Source organism: Desmodus rotundus, chromosome 9, assembly GCF_022682495.2.
Source record: "Desmodus rotundus isolate HL8 chromosome 9, HLdesRot8A.1, whole genome shotgun sequence".
Classification (NCBI taxonomy): Eukaryota; Metazoa; Chordata; class Mammalia; order Chiroptera; family Phyllostomidae; genus Desmodus; species Desmodus rotundus.
This window is the reverse complement of record NC_071395.1, coordinates 27,720,725-27,730,855: the sequence shown is the minus strand read 5'-3', so window position 1 is coordinate 27,730,855 and position 10,131 is coordinate 27,720,725. Positions and strand designations below refer to the sequence as shown.

At 38.0% G+C, this 10,131-nt stretch overlaps 1 long non-coding RNA gene across 1 annotated transcript; it reads right to left on the bottom strand.

Moving 5' to 3' along the window:
• Nucleotides 1–583: 583 nt before the first annotated feature.
• On the bottom strand, nucleotides 584–7,249 carry LOC123480565 (uncharacterized). The gene is made up of 4 exons (XR_006656625.3): nucleotides 7,062–7,249; nucleotides 3,264–3,550; nucleotides 1,319–1,408; nucleotides 584–785 (listed from the first exon to the last, which is right to left on the bottom strand). It is a non-coding gene; the product is annotated as an uncharacterized lncRNA (long non-coding RNA).
• Nucleotides 7,250–10,131: the final 2,882 nt, after the last annotated feature.

Sequence of the window (10,131 nt, the reverse complement as noted above, 5' to 3'; positions counted from 1 at the left end):
ATTTTCAGGTCTAGTAAACATCTCAGTAGAAATGTACAGTAGAAAGTTAGATAATAGGTCTGGATTTCAAGAAAGAGATCCAGGTAGAAAATATACATTTGAAGATAATCACTATATGTATGGCATTTAAAACTAGGAGACCAGGTGAGCACAAGGAATGAGTACATACAGTTTTAAAAACCAAGCTTAGCAGACTGTGGACCAAGATGGCAACAGAGGAGTCTCCTGAACTTCTCCGTCCCAAGGGTGCACCGAATATAGCTCCATAGAAAGCGCTGTCTTACTCAAAGAGACAGAGACACTAGCTGAGACATTCTCACACATCGAACCAAGATGAGAAAACCCCCATCAAACAGGGAGGACAGGCTGAGTCTTGTATTACCACGGGATTTTACCTATCGGCTATATTCTTATAATTCCAGAATTTGTATTTTCAGCTCTCTCTTAGAAGATATCAGTCTCAATCTCCATTTTTTTTGGCACTTCTAATGAAAACATATCCAAAGTGAATTTATTGTTTTACCGACAAACCAGTATTTTATTATTATTATTTATTTAGTTGAATTTATTACCCATCCAGTCACCCAAGATAGAAATGACACCATTGTCCCATCATCTTGAACTCCCCCACCTTTCCACTGACACCATATTTCAGTCGTCCCCTGCCCTCAGAGAGGTGAGTCATTAGCTTAGAAACAACCACTGCTATCACCGTCCTTTGCTGTCTCTCTCTCCATTCTTACTGACGTTCTTCAGGAAAAGCTCCAATCAGCTTCTGTATGCACCTTGTATAGGCAAAGGCAAATTTTGAAAGGCAGATGGAGCTCTTCATATATGTTCCTATAATTACTTTCTTTTTCCACCATGAACTGGCCACCCAAGAATAGACTATATTTTATTAAACATTAAATAATTCAAAGCAATATCATTATTTTTATTATAGAAATAATAAAGATGATATATTCTTCTCACTTGCCAATCCTTTATCTGGTAAACATAAGGACAAAGGAGCATACAATTTTGAGACCCTATATCTAGCACTTAATTCCTTATTTATATGAACAATCTTCTCTAGGAATTTATTTCCATTAAATCATCAGTTCCAGATTTAGAGTTAGGGGAAGTCAACTGAGATAGGTATTATGACTGGAAACTAGGTGATTTATAGTTTTACTGAATATTTAGAAATGCCATTCTCTGGAAAACTAATTTTTTTAATCTAAGGCTTTATGAAGATTAAATAAGAGCAGCACTCAGTGACAGGCACCAGAGGGAACTGTGCAAACATTTCCTCTGTGTTGGCACCGGGAGCACTTACTTTTTGCAAAACATTCACGATTGGCGTCACTGGGGGTGGCTGGAAGGCAAGAGGGTTTCAGAATGTGGCTCAGATTTCACTTCTCAGTACCTGGAAATGAAATCAAACATTGCATGAAATGTTCTTGCAAACAGCCCTTTTAACATTCTGAATTAAAAGCAGATAACCTGAGGCTAGAAATGGTTTTGAAAGACTTATCCCAGGAACGTACTTGGCTTGTTGTCAAGTATGTACAAATCTAGAACCCACTTTAAAAATAGAAAGAATTTAAACTTCATTACAAGAACCAGAGTTTTCTATGAAATTAATTGTTAATCTTTGCTGCTGTATTAAATAAAAGTGAATCCGAAAGTAGAGTCTTCTGGGAAAATTGGATTCCAATTTTTCACACGGCAACCCTTAGTGGCGCCCTTATTGAATGGTAGGTTGGAAAGAATGTCAGTATTGAGGCATTATAAAAAGGGCATTCATGTGTAAACTTGAGAAAGAATGAGACATTACGAATATAATATTTTTATTTTTTAGTCTATTTTCTCTAAATTTTCCTTTTAATAGGATTCATCAATCATTCCAGAAATACAATATAACTTTGCAGATGTAAATGTAACTCCTAACCCCCAGAGCCTGTGAATGTTACCTTTTAGGGCAAAAGGTCTTTACAGATGTGATTTTGGATAATCTAAATTAAGATTATCCTGGATTATCTGGGTGGGTCTGATAATCATATCTGTCCTTATAAGAGGGAGGCAGAGAATCAGTCAAGGAAGAAGGTGATGTGTGAACAGAATCAGAGGTTGGAGGGGCAGGCAGCCAAGAGCCAAAGAATGAGGCAACCTCAAAACGCTGGAAGAAGCAAAGAACAGATTCTTCCCAGGATCCTCCAGGAGGTCCCGGCACTTCCCTCACCCTGAGTTTAGGCCCTGGAAGACTCATTTCCACCTTTGACCTTCAGAACTGTAAGAAAATAAAGGTGTGTTGTTATAGGCAACCAGATTGTGGTAATTTGTGACAGGAAACTAGCATAGTAAGAATTGCATTTAGATCATAAAAAGTTATTTTATTAGGAATGAAAAAGTGAAAAGTTTTCTATATTTTTCAAGCAATTTAAAGTGAAAAATTTATGAAAATCTCTACATGTGACCTGTTGCCAATTTGACCTTCAATTTAAGATTCACTGAAGCAAGTGATCAGTGTCCACCTTACCAATTCCATAACAATTAATAAATATTTATTTTAAATCATTTAAAAATAATTTCAACAGGAACAGATGTTATTAAATGACCCAGTTTCATCAACTGCATGTTTAAGTAGTTGAAGGCACAGTTTAGATTAATTGAGCCTTAAGAGATAACCAACTATAATTTGTAGATCCTATTTGGATTCTGATTTGCACAAATAACATTATATATTTTATAGGATACTCAAAAATTGAATATCACATAAGTATGAGATAATATGAGGAAACTATTATTGATTTTGTTGAATGAGATAATGACATTGTGATAATGTTTTAAAAAAATCATTATTTGTTAGAGATACATACAGAAGTATCTACATTTGAAATAATAAATTGTCTGGATTTATTTAAAATGTTGCTTAAAATATTGCCAGGAAAGTGGAGTTGATAAAACAGATGACATAATATTCATAATTTTTATAGCTGAGTGTTTTATACACGGATACTTATCCTTATTCTCTGCTACAACTTCTATAATAACATTTTTAAGAAATAAAATAAAGTGTATTTGTATCAGTTAAGTAAGAAACTTAGTGGCTTAACATAATAGTTGTTTACTTACCTAGCAGTTTTTTTTTTTTTTTAATTTATTGACTCTCCAGACAAGCTTCCGTTAACTGGTGGGGAGAGCCGTGGGCTTGGTGTGGGTCCCCAGCAGTGAGGTTCTCTGGGAGGGGCATGTGACAGGTGTGGGAAACCCAGACCTACCCCAGCTCATAGTTCTTCATTACAGATTGGGCAGGGGCCAGCTGTTCAGTGCGATCGGGTCTCCCTGATGTCACTCATGCATCTGCAGTCAGCTCTCGGGTGAGTTGGTCTCTGATGACCCCAGCCTGGAAGCTTTCTTTCCCCTTCATATGACCACTTATTTTTCAGCCCAGTAAGGAACTCATTTAATGGGTCAGGATATTCCCTCCACATCCAGATGGAAAGAGCTTCAAAATCCCATTGGGGTGGGGACTGTTTAATAGACATTTTTGCAATTTGCCAGATACCTATAAAAAAGATGACAACGTAATCTTACTCAATAGTGAAATTTTATAATCCATTAAAATCTATTATAATCAGAAACAAGACAAGGATTCTGCTACTACAACCTCTGGTCAACATTGTTTTAAGGGTGGAAGACAATTCAGTAATGATACATTTTGTCTTAGCGCTTACCATGTACCAAACCTATTTCTAAGAGCTTTGCATGTGATAACTCCTATATCCCACATCACAAGACCAGGAGGTAGGTATCATTATTTTCCTCATCTTGTAGATGAGAAAGCTGGACCGGGATGGGATTATGTGACTTTCCCCAATTTACACAGCGAGAAAGGGGCAAATTTAGAAACAAGCCCAGGCAGTTGGGTTCAGGCTGGGCATTGTGAAATGCTGTGACAGGAATGGAGTATTTTAAAAGGTAGAAGGCAACTCTTCTTAGAAGTAAATATGATTACATACATAGGAAATTCAAGAAAATATTGAACTATGTAGACCATTGCTTTTTAATTTAATAAGCAAACTTTGGTAAAAAAAAAAAATACATGTTACACAGAACAAGTTTTTGGTCTTTGTTTATTTAATAAAGCAATGACCAGTCAAGGCCTGACTGTGCACTGACCACATCCTGAATATCCCTGCCGTCAAAAACTCAACATTATAATTAGGTAAATAGTCACTAATTTTATAAACAGAAAGAGGGAACAGGAATAAGGTTGAACAGAGATGAAATGTTTTGAAAAATAATATTCCTTCATCCAAAAAAAATATTTTAGGAATCATGTAACTCTCTAATCAATAGCATATGATTAATAATGAAACCTAGATATCTTTAGGTGAATGAGTATATTTCATTATTTTAGCTTCTACATGGCAAGAGTGATCACTGACTGAAATTTTAGCTAAAATCATCATGAAAAAGCTCTCAGTTTTAAGGTATTAGTTTTCACACTTTCTTCCTGCTCCACTGGGAAGTGTTACGGGTTGAATTATGTCTACTCTCCCCAGATTCTTTTGTTGAACCCTAGCCCTCAGTTCCTCAGAATGTGACCTTATTTGGAAATAGGCAGGACCTTTGCACATGTAATTAGCAGAGTTAGAATGAGGTCATACTGGGGCCAGGGGGTCCTTATAAGAAAGGAAAACACAGACCCAGACATGCACAGAGACGGAACATCATGTAAAGGTAAAGGCAGAGATCAGAGATGCTTCTACAAGCCAAAAGTCATGTCACTAACACAATAAAAGATATCTCCATTACTCTACTCACTTCGGGAATTCCAAGGATTTTAGGAGCTCTGCCTGGAACAGTGGACTTATACCAACCATATATTTCTTGTTACAAATCACAATGTCACAGTTCCTCACTTTAAGAGTTTCATAATTATTCTAATAGAATCACTTTTCCATGGAAATATATCAGAGCAATATCAAGAGATATAAAAATCATTCTACCAATGAACTCATAATTAGAACATTACCATATTGTAAGCTTGACAAATAAGGTAAAAGAGAAACAATGTTTTGAAAGACAAAGGAGACAGTCAGGCCTAATAATTTGTCATCAAAAATAGTCTTCGGAGAATCATAGAATGCTAACTTTTTCTGTTTTAACAACATCAACAACAATGACCGCATATCAGATCGTGGGCCACGGATATAAATGTATATAGTTCAGTACTCGCCCGTGCTAAAGCACTTTGTTCAATGCAGTGGTGCACATAGTGTTCTTCCGTCGCGGTCCCCACCACTCCCCATGGTATGTTAGAGAGTCCTTCACCTGCCATCTCCCTCCTGTGATGTCAGAGGCTTTGTTGTAGCTCCATCTCCATGTGTCCCCTGAAGTCAGAGCCCCCATCCAAGTGGTAAGCCCTCTCTCTATAAAGGGTCCCAGAGTATTTATTGGATGGCGTGGACTTTGAATAAATCCCCCAGAGAGCCAAATTTCAGTGTGATTTTCCATGTGTGAACTTTGTGTCCTTGTTTCATGTACCACCTCTCTCTAGTTCCATAGCTAAAACATGGAAATGTGAATTAAGGAGATTTAAGATACCTTCAAGTTCTAAACTGGATTTGTAAGTAGCCCTCTTTGACACCACTGACATTCTTCTGGAAGCCTTTCTGGACAGGCTCTCTCTTACCAGCTTTCCCGTTGCTTTGAATATGCCTGCCTTTAAACAAAGAAAAGGATTCTATGTATGTATTTATCATTTGTAATTGTCTGTGTTTAGTTTCTCCTGGGAGAGCTGGCACCAAAATTATAGCTTTGATTCTCCTCCTAACATTTGAGTAAGTGTCCGTTGCCTTGAAAAGCTAACTTGTTAGTTCTTCCTGTATTATTATTATTTTTTAACTAAAGGGAGTTTTCTCTAACTCATTGCCAGGAGAATTTAGTATTTCAGATGGCAATTTTTCTGAGAGCAATTTGTCTCCTTCATCGTAGGCTTCATTGTAAAACGTCACTGTCCACAGAATTTGTGTTAGTACTCAGGGTGACAGGCGGAAGGATGGCATGGAGCCACGGGCCGTGTTCCCCAAACTGCTAATCTAAAGCTCCCAGCAACGTGGCAAACCATGCACTAGACCTCTGAAGCCGGGACAGGCCTAGAGCGGAAAACTGCCTCCCAGCTTTTCTTTTCACTGATGAAAAAATAAAGAGCACTTTCTAGCCTGCTGCCGGCAAACACTGTTCTCCCAGAAACAGTGTCCCCTGACTAATCTTCATTGCAGTTTTAGCTATAAAATGTGCGCATGGATTATTGGAGCAGTTAGCTTGCTGTTTAAAAATATGATCACTTCAGATTATACAAAGGATTTCTTATATATAGTTCAATATCTTGTCCAGGACCTATGAATGTCACTTGTTTTCTAGACATAAGTGGGTTTAACTCTCTTATTTTCCTACACAGATTGCCTGAAAAGAAGCCAAAGAAATTGTCCTTGATTGACCACGAGAGAAACTCTGGATGAAGGAAAGACAGGTAAGGAGAAAGGAAGTAATGTGAGCAGCAAAAAGGGAGAGACTTTTAACTATGTAAGTGTATATGTAAGAGTGATGCAGGGAGGACATAATTCTAGGCAAAAAAAAAAAATGCATTCTGGTAGTTTCAATAATGGGGAGAAGAACATATGCCTGTTCTTCAATCTTAGGGAACCAGATAAGGTAATTGCAAGAAACTACCATTTTCTGGAAAGCGCCTATGTACTTATGAATAAATATCTCGCAGCATTTTTAGGTCTGTTCTCCTTGTGGGAAGTTTCCAAATTGCCACTGTCTCCCTTTAGAGAACAGCCCATTCTGCAGATGGGGCTCTAAACAATGGATGGAACTGCCATTTAATTTTTTATTGTGTTTTTCTATTACTATTTATGCCTCTTCCACCACCCTCTTTACATTCTAAATATTTATGAATAAAGCTTGAAATAGCACTTCTTTTCTGAGAGCTGCTTCATTAGAGTAATTTAGTTTAAACATAAAGTATCCCTAGTTCTTTGTCACGAGTCCCACTCTGTACTTACGCAGAAGTTTCTGTGGCCTACGTTGAAAGCTGTATCCATGCATCCTCCTTAATTTCACCTTCCTCTTTCAGCTATCATTTCAAGCTGTTGGTTCAGTGATGGTAAATCTGCAATATACGTCCGACAACGTCTTACAGTGAAAATTGCAACCTTCCTGTGGGTTAGCAGTAGGAGATCACCATCCTTGATTTCTTTGGCCCTTCATGGAGATTAGTGCACTGTCGGTGCCAGCCAGTGTTAGGCAACAGAAAAAAATCTGATTTAATTATTAAACATACATGGATAAATACCAAAATACTTGCACAGTGTTGTAGTTGAATCCATTGATGTCTATAAGCATAATTTTTTAAAGCTTTTAAGTCTTTTCTTTTTTACTTTTATGGGCTTTTAAGAGAATTATTATTTCTCATTGTTTTTATGAATTTGTCTTGCTGGTCTGGTGCCAAACACTGGGTTGTGTACTGTCGATCCGGGATGGCTCTGCTGGGCTCTGACTCATTCCCTAAATTAAGGGATGTCTCTGAGTGTTTTCTCAAGGGTAAGTTCTGCTTCTGCATCTGAGCTACAAATTAAGACACAGACTTTGAAAAAGATGCTAGGGCTTGAAGAACATGTTCAAGGACGGAAGTGTAGAAAAGGCAAGCTGTTGTTGATAGATCCAAAAGGAGATGGAAACGCTGGCCTACAGGCCATATGTCCTTCACAGGAAAAAGTACAGAAAAACCCTCAGGGATTCAGGCAGACACCCCAGGAAATGGTTGTGGGGGGAGGGGGGCTGTTGTTGATTTTTGTTTGTTTTTGTTTTTAAAAATATACACCTAACTTTCAGCATTATAGAAGGGTTTTATAGTCTTGATTTTAGTCATGCTAATGAAAGCATCTTATCTATCTAGAGTTTTGATTTAGTTTCCTCTGCTTTTGCCTGAGAACTTAATAGCTATTGTGGGAAAGCTGTTTTACCCACTGTTTTTGTATTCAAGCATCTGTGTTTTTATGTTTTTGTCCTTCCTTTCTGGGACCAGGCATTTTCACAACACTCTCTCCTGCTATTTTGCCCTCTAACAGACGAATACAAGAGGTTTGTTTAAAGGGGCTTGTTGAAAAATTGTGAGCTGCCTTACTACAATAGTGGTGAAGACTCAGTTTAAAGTAAAAATGTCATTCTGGTCCATTTTTGTTAGAGGATCTTATTTGTTTTGTTATTGTTTGCTTGATTTCTGTTTCTCTATGATATGAAAAAAATTAATCTGCCCCTTTTAAAAATAAAAAAATATATATTTTATCTGACCTACAGGTCTACTACTATTGAAATGAATTTGATATTATTATAAAATATTTGATAGAAGGAAAAGACCTTTTCCTTGGAGGGAGGAAAACATTAGGATTAATCAAAGGAATTAATAACAAGGACAATGGCTGTGGATATGAGCCAAACATTGATGGGACTCTCCTTGGGAGAGAGATATGACCACAGCTTTCTGACGCCTTTTAATAAAATAAAGAAGAGAGAAGAGCTGCCTTCCAGGGTTTTTCTACTGTGGGGTTGGAGTCCAGAAAAGGTAGAGCCAGTGATTACCTTCAGAATGAGTTGCTCAGGAAAGGTTAAAAATAAGCTAAAAGTTACTTCTCTCTGCATCTTGAGAGACAAATTAAAAATAAATTAGACGCTGGTTGGTGACACGTGACAGTTTGTAAAAGCTACTTAATTATAACTGTGTAAGTTCTAAGACTGATTTTCAAGGTACCTCTCATCTTTCTCCTAAGGTTTTTCACCCCTCAAAATGTTCTTCCCCCTCGCCCTATAGTTCGTCCGTATTTCACAAACAGGAGCAGGCAGCAGTGTGTGTGACTTGGTCTCAACCCATTCAGGCCTGTCTGTTCCAGGTTTCCAGAAGAAAGTTGCTGTCTTTGACTATAAGTAAATGAAGTTCTTCATAGAATCCTGAGCATTTCCTTTGTCATGATGTGATTAACAAAAGACAGGAACGACAGTGGCCGTACATGATTTTGGTGAGCACGATCTTAGTCACTGTTGAGGTTCTCTGTGGGGAACAGAAAGGACTGTGGTTATTTGGTTAGTAGATTCAGGTACTTCTAGGGTCTTCTCTCCGTGATGGTCCTCAGCGCCCTTCTGCCCAGGTCACCCTTTCCCAACACAAACTATGCAGGGACCAACTGGATAGAGTAATTCTCAGAGACGAGTGAAGCTCTAGGGAAGTGAACAAAATTGTATTTGTATATCATCAAATTCCTATGAACTTTGAGTCATTGTGTGTCAGTCTGGGGATATTTTTAAGGCTGACAGATCTCCCTCGCACCAGTGACACTCCTGGAAATCAGCCCTCTAGCAGTATGAAATCCAGTCCTCCAAATTTACATGGCTAGAGACTGCTCCCCTTAGTCTTCAAAATGCCCCTAAGCAACATCAATTATATAACCTGTTAGAGAATTTGAAAGTGCTCTTTTGGAGAGTGAAGATTATTCTGTTCTCCACCATTTTAGTGTACTGATTTATTTATCAGTTAAACCCAAGTAAGTAGAGGTTCTTAACTCTTCTGAGTCATGGACATTTTTTTAAGGATCTCATGGAAATTATAGTTTTTTCCTTCGGAAAAATATGCATAACACACAGAGAATATTATACTGAATTTCAAGTATATCCATGAGATTCCTAAGAAACCACTCCCCAGATATTTCAGAGGCATAGAGAGCTTGTGTCTAGAAAAGACAGTTCTGAGAAGTTTCTCTCATGAGAACTTGAGGGCTGATGTTCACTCACGAAGCAGCGCTGGCTGTTCGTCATGAACGCCTGTTTGGAGTCTTGGGCATCTATTCTGATAGGACAGTGTCTGTGCCTTCCTATTTTGAGGGGTATTAATTTAGTCCTTCTATATAGGAAATGTCTTTCTAGAACATGGTTGGAGAGAAAGGCCAAGGATAAGAGAACAGGATGGGCACCATGGAAGATGGAGAGGAACTTAGAGAGTACATCACTAATCTCAGTCCTCTGAGCTGTGACCCGCTCTTAGAAAGAACATGCGTTAAGTGTTGGGCTTCAGGTTCCTAGGTG